The following is a 7,063-nucleotide window of genomic DNA, read 5'->3' as shown; positions in this document are numbered from 1 at the left end:
GGCAGTGGAAGCACTCGATGGATATTTAGCTACAAAATGGCTGCTCTAGAGGCCTGTGATCTTGCCCATCTACTCATCAGGAAGGTGAGAGGAACTGGGTTTGTATTATGAGTCTTCCAGAATCTGGGACTAGATCCAGTGTGGAGGGTCATGGTGAGGGGTCTTGGTTTTTCAGTCAGAGTACAAAAAATGAGTCTGAAGCAGTTTTGCTTCAGTTCATCATCCTAATTGAGAGTAGATCTACAAACGTATTTCAAAGTCATCGCACTTGGTTCCCAGACTGACATTCAAACAGCAACCATTGGTCAAATCACTATGCATGTATGCCCATCAGAAACCTTGCAGCCACCAGTAATAGGTGTGGAGTCAGGAAGCTGGACTATGGGATTTCTCATTCCAGTCTAAATTGCAGCAATAGTTACCATAATAGCTGTGATACATAGTCTAATTCATGATCTCATGAACATGAAGGACTTGGATTTTAAGAAGTGATATTGTCAATTTAAGGATCACATGGAATAAATGTGTGGCTTTCAGAAACTAGATGCCTATTGAAGCAGCAATGCACCCTTAGCTCAGTACCTTCTAGAGAGAGATGAAAAAAGGATGGAAAAGGTTAAAGACAGGAGGTGATACATTGAATGTATTTTTAGAAGCAGGGTTCCCTCAAATGATGGAAGATCTGATGGTTGTTGTGGTCAAAGAGCCCAAAAAACCCACAACAACCATCAGATCCCAGCCGTGAAAGACTTCGAGAATACATAGATGAAAGATCTGTTTGTCACAGCATGTGATTTTCCTCAGAATCTTTATGAGGGATTATTTTGTTATGCATCATTGGAAAGCTATGATTTCTACAGATACCCTCTTGAGGGAAGAGAAATGGGTTGATTGCAAGGAACATCTATTCTCCTCAATATCTAGCTTGAGCAGAGAAAGGGGTGTGCGGGTGAGAGAGAGAGAAAGGCTTTGTCCTTTTTGCCTCGTGCCCAGCCCACCACTGACTTCTGCCCCCAACTGGCTATTCACAAAAGAATGTGGCCTTTGGAAAGTGGAAAGGTTGACCACCCCCTGCTACTGAAAAGTAAGAGAGCTGGTGTAACAGGACTTGAACCACAGCAAGCTAATCTTCATCCTGTTTCTCATGAAACCACCCCCCCCCCCATGATCTGTTTGGATTATGAGCTTTTGTACTGGGATCCTCATTTTTGCAGCATTAATGCTCATGTGTTGTGCTGAGTGCTGTATCAATACAAATCAGTGTGCCTGGCTCTTAGTCTGTCCGTCTTGTAGAAGGTCTTTATATGCTGCAGAAGCAAAGCCACAACTTAGATCACTGTCCTCTTATGTGATGCATAGTCCCATGAGGAAAATGTGGGTCTCCTACAGACTGCAGGCATCTGACCCAGGTTTAGGCCTTGCCCTGTGGGCCATAGGGCTGCCCGTCAGGGGCTACACACCACATCATATATGAAATAGGTAGCGTGAAGCAGAACCCTCTCATTTCTTCCTTTCATTCATTCATTCTTACAATTCAGTGGGCAGGGCTCTCATCCGGATTAAATCTCCTCTCTGTACAAGTTTTTTCCATGCCCTAAATGAAACCTCTTTAGGGCTAAAAATCATCCAACTGTACCAGTGGAGTTTTTCTTTTTCTTTTTTTAGCTCCCACAAGGTGGAGGGTTTAGAAAAATGAGCTGTTCATTTGGCAAGGAGTTAAACCTTACTCCTCAATACATTGGTCTTAAGATGGACTAGGCCTTCGTTGTAAGCATAAAGAAAACAATGAGCTTCCCTGCATGTATTTTCCTGACCCATGTTTCCTATGTTGCTTTTTTCCCTCAAGACAGTTCAAAGCCTGTTATATTGATCCCATGACTCGGGGCGGGGGGGAATACTCCTTAGACATTCTAGCCAACGTTTGTACCTAAACATTTCTACTAGAGAAGAGGAGAGATGAAAGTCCATTGGGATAACAACCCTTCATGCTAGGGCCAAATGACACGTATTAAACACATCTTGGTATTTCATATGCAGGCATGTTTGTATGGGTGGAGAGAATGCCATTGCATTTTAAATGGTTATATGTAGTTTAGAGCTAAGCCTTGATATCTCCCTGCAAGTCTAATTGGTATTTGTTACCTCTGTATCCTGCTTTTCTTCCAATGAGCTCAAGATGGTGTGCTTAGTCCTGCACCTCATGATGAACTGCTGGATAGCTCAGAGGTTGAGGCATCTGGCTAGGGAGACAGAGGTTGGGAGTTGGATTCCCCACTTGTGCCTCCTTGACAAGGGCTGGACTCCATGATCCATAGGGTCTCTACCAGCTCTGCAAATCTATGATTATTATATTCTTATGACAGCCCTATGAAATTGTGCAGGCTGAGATACATGATGGTATGTGGCTGGCCTGCAGCAATCCAATGAGCTCCGTTGCTGAGTGAGGATTTGACGTCAGGCTCCATGTGCCCTGGTATAACATTGTTATAACTACACTGCTCTGTCTCTCTTGGTTATTGATTGAAATCCTACAGAACTGCCAGCCAATGTAGACCTTTTGTTGTTTAGTTGTTAAGTCGTGTCCGACTGTTCGTGACCCCATGGACCAGAGCACGCCAGGCCCTCCCGTCTTCCACTGCCTCCTGGAGTTGGGTCAAAGTCATGTTGGTAGTTTTGTTGACACAGTCCATCCATCTCATCATCTGTTGTCCACTTCTCTTCTTGCCTTCACACTTTCCCAACATCAGGTTCTTTTCCAGGGAGTCTTCTCTGGAAAGTATTGAAGCCTCAGTTTCAGGATCTGTCCTTCCAGTGAGTACTCAGGATTGATTTCCTTTAGAATTGATAGGTTTGTTCTCCTTGCAGTCCAGGGGATTCTCAAGAGCCTCCTCCAGCACCACAATTCAAAAGCATCAATTCTTTGGCAGTCAGCCTTCTTTATGGTCCAGCTCTCACTTCCATACATCGCTGCTGGAAGAAACATAGCTTTGACTATGAAGACCTTTGTTGGCATGGTGATGTCTCTGCTTTTTAAGATGCTGTCGAGGTTTGTCATCACTTTCCTTCCAAGTAGCAGGTGTCTTTTAATTTCGTGGCTGCTGTCACCATCTGCAGTGATCATGGAGCCTAAGAAAGTAAAATCTGTCACTGCCTCCATATCTTCCCCTTCTATTTGCCAGGAGGTGATGGGGCCATGATCTTAGTTTTTTTGATGTTGAGCTTCAGACCATTTTTTGCACTCTCCTTTTTCACCCTCATTAAGAGGTGCTTTAATTCCTCCTCACTTTCTGCCATCAGAGTGGTCTCATCTGCACATCTGAGGTTGTTGACGCTCTTGGCCTATGTTTCCCATTTCCTCACCATTGGCTTTACAGGCTGGGGATGAAGGAAGTTGAAGGCCAAAACCACTGGAGGATCACAGTTCAGAATAGGCCATATAGAGCTAGGCGGGACAAAGGTTTGAGATGGCACAAGCCAAATTTTTATGTTCCAGTGATCCAGGGCATTTGCACCAACAAAGCCCTATAGCCAGCTCAGTCACACAAATAAATGCGTTTAAGGGATAAAACACACATGCAGTCTTCCTTGCACCCACATTTTTCTCCTCAGCAACATGATTTGTTTTGCTGGGTATATCTCCAAATCTGGATATGCAAATTTAGTCACTGTTGACCTTTCAGTTACCTTTCCAATGGCAGTCCTGCCTTCTTATTGAAAGAACCCTCATAAGCAAGCATACATGTTTGCCTCTCAAGAAACTCCTTCTAGATAAGGAATGGGCTTCATCTTAGGAGGAAAGAATTCTGCATCCCAATTAGCACTCCAAAGTCACAAACAAAGCATACACCTTAGGTTGTGTGCGGCAGTTTTATTAAGGAGATCTCTTATAATCAAAAAGACTTAAGTGTGAGTACAAAGTAATAAGCGTTGCAATTGTCTAACTACAACGACAGCTCAGGAATACTTCTCTTTCCCTGATCAGGACACAAACATGAGTGCAATACACTGAGATTACCACTGTGTACGGGAAAGCAAAGGTTTTGCGGACTCAAGGCGTGCTGAAATTTAAAATTGTAGATTTTTTTTAAATTGGGAGGAAGAATATCTATTAATTGTCACATTTTAAATGTCAGAAGTGTAGTCACATCAGTACAGTTTTCGTTTTTAAATGACTTCAAAAGATCTTTGGTTTCTGAAAGGTCAGAATCTTTCCAATCATTCGCTGAAAAGTGTTCAGCTTCAAAATTCCTCAAAAGTGTAGCTATGTCACATTTATTTCCAAGTGTAGATAAGGTTGGTTGTTGTTGGTTGGTTTTTGTTTTGTTTTGTTTGTTTGTTTTGCCAGGGAGGCAGGGAATATATGTAACAGCAACAACAACAACAAGGCTCCCAGAAAATATTTACCTCTCTCTTTGTTTTGAAGAAAGAAAAACTGCTTATGGAAGTCTACTATACCTGCCTGTTCCCACTGGAAAATATTCCAGAGAAAAAGAATGATCAAACCCAAAGTTATGTTTCCATGATATAACTATTGTTTTATATTGAGCATGACTCCACCAAAGCACTCCTAAATTCAAGACTAGTCATGCTGTGACAAACCCACTATTGGTTCTCTTGGTCCTAATATTTTTTTTAAAAAAAGATGTAAAAAATTTTTTTTTAAAAAAAGATTACTGGTGGCAGTAGCTTTGCAGTCCTGGAGGCCTGTTTCTAAAGCCTGTTTCTCTTGCACTACCTGCCTTGACACCCCCCCCCCCGCACAATTAGCCATTATGGAATAAAAACACAGGTAGCTACACAATTGGTTTTATCTGAGCGTACAGTTAGCTCTTCAATTGAAACCAGCAGGTTTTCAGCATGGTTAAATTGGGCTGGATTGCACCTGATATTTGCACAAAGACATGCTTTTGATTATTAAACAAGTGCTGCACTGTAATTATGGTCTGTTTTTTATGCCAGATGGGAAAATGGAAGATGTCCTTTAAAATACAGTTAATGTTAAGAAAAGAGCAGAATACATGGATAAATGGTAATATAGCACAATGTGCAGTGACCCATACAGCATTTCTGTCTGTTAATCCATTTGACTGAACAGGTTTCCACACCTATAGAAAACAAGTACTGTATCACACCTCTCAAGAGTCAAGAGGGAGGAAAGGACAGAATTCCGCATAACTAAATCAGTGCAGTCCAGAAGTGAAGAAATGGTATAGCACAACATTGAAGGTATGGTGAGAGAAGATTTGGGATATTGTACAGCATGGTCTCTGCACTGACCAAATCTTAGCATTTTCAGTACAGACTCAAATTTCTACTTTTATAAATAATCTATCTGCCCTAGCCATCTCTGCAGACAGGAGAGGTCATAGAACTAAAGCATATGTTACAAATTACCCATCATAAGTAGCTGAAATCTGTTAGTGCACCAGAAACAAGTTCAAGCAGATCTTTGTGACTGGGTAATCAGACATGCAAAGAACATTTGCACTGATCTCACAACAACCAGTCACAAAACACCGCAGTCCCATTTGCCATCTACACGAGGTGTGAAAAGCTCTTGCTGTGACAATCAAATGTCTTTCAGTGCTTGGCAGAATTCCCTCTTCTAATGATGGACTGCTTGTAAATATAATGTGACCTACATTGCCCTTCTGTGGGATCTCGGTTTCTTTCAGTGAGGAAGATAAACTATACATGTGCAAAGGCAAACATGTTTATGATTAGGGAAACTTCAGAACAGTGGTTTCCAACCTTGGGTGACCCAGGACTGCAACTCCCAGAAAGCCAGGGCAGCCCAGCTAGTGGTAAAAGGCTTCTGGGAACTGCAGTTCAAGAACACCTGGGTTATCAAAGGTTTGGAAGCACTGCTTTAGAGGATATGCTAAGCATAGACCCAACATCCTACAGACAGTGGCATAAAACTAGAAATGAAAGAACGTGCGGTGAAGATTATGGTGCCACACCTGCCCCCCAGTTGCATGGACTCCTTCATAGGGGTTGACACTGCTTAATCCCTTGGGCCCACTGCATGGAATTATCTGGGTGACTGACAAAAAATGGCATGCATTAAGAAAGTTAGGCATTCTCCCTTCAAAATTTATTCCAGGTTGATGCCTCTTTCTCTGCCATCCTCATGAAGCTGCTGCTGCTGTCAGACAGGCCTTTCATGCTGCAGTTTTACACGGAATAGTAAAAAAACCCTCTCTCAGGTCAATTAGCTCACTTCCCAGACATGTTTCACTGTCTGTTTGGCTCTGACCAGTAGTCACGCTGGCTTGGGGACTCTAGGAGAAGGAATCTAAATATATATATACTGTATATGATTTACAACTTTGCTCTGTCCTTGAAAGGAACCTGAATCATTACAAGTGACTTCATGAGGCATCCGGACAGTCAAAGGTCTGGGGGCAGGAAAGGTTATATGTGTCTCATGTGTGCATCCTCAAAGCATGTATGTAATACCATTTTTTTATGGAGCATGAATTTCCCTGAAATGGCTGTGGCATGAGAGCAGTTTACAGCTGCAGTAGGCAATTCACTTATCTTGTGCCACTATTAGTTCAGGAAGATAATGTGTGATGTTGTGTGTTTTTTTTTTTTAAATTAAGATAATGCCTGAGCAATCGCTGTGCTGACATGGCCACTGAAAATGCCGGTCGTGAGCCATACATGCGGCTGACTCCCTACAATTGGCTGCCAAATGAAAGAGTATGGAATACAGCTGCAGAGAGCTCACAGGTGTGCCAAGGAGACAGCTGTATGCTCCCGTCGCTGACAGATGTATAATTTGCAACACATAGGCTTGAGTTTACAGCTACGATCTCACTGAGCCCAACAACAGGCCTGTGAGGTAGAACAGAAGCATGTTGATTGTACAGATTCAGAAACTGGGCCATGGTCACTCAGTGAGTGCACTGTGAATGCTTGGGAACCAATGTCTAAAACTGAGACTGCAGAACCATGTGTATAGTATTCATTCATAGGGAGGACAGGATTATCCCAAAGACGATAGCATTCCGTTAAAAAGAGTGGCGCTTAGGGTTGCTAGGTACCTCTTCACACA

Source organism: Pogona vitticeps, chromosome 2, assembly GCF_051106095.1.
Source record: "Pogona vitticeps strain Pit_001003342236 chromosome 2, PviZW2.1, whole genome shotgun sequence".
Lineage (NCBI taxonomy): Eukaryota > Metazoa > Chordata > Lepidosauria > Squamata > Agamidae > Pogona > Pogona vitticeps.
The sequence above is the reverse complement of the archived record's forward strand: the minus strand, read 5'-3'. Positions refer to the sequence as shown.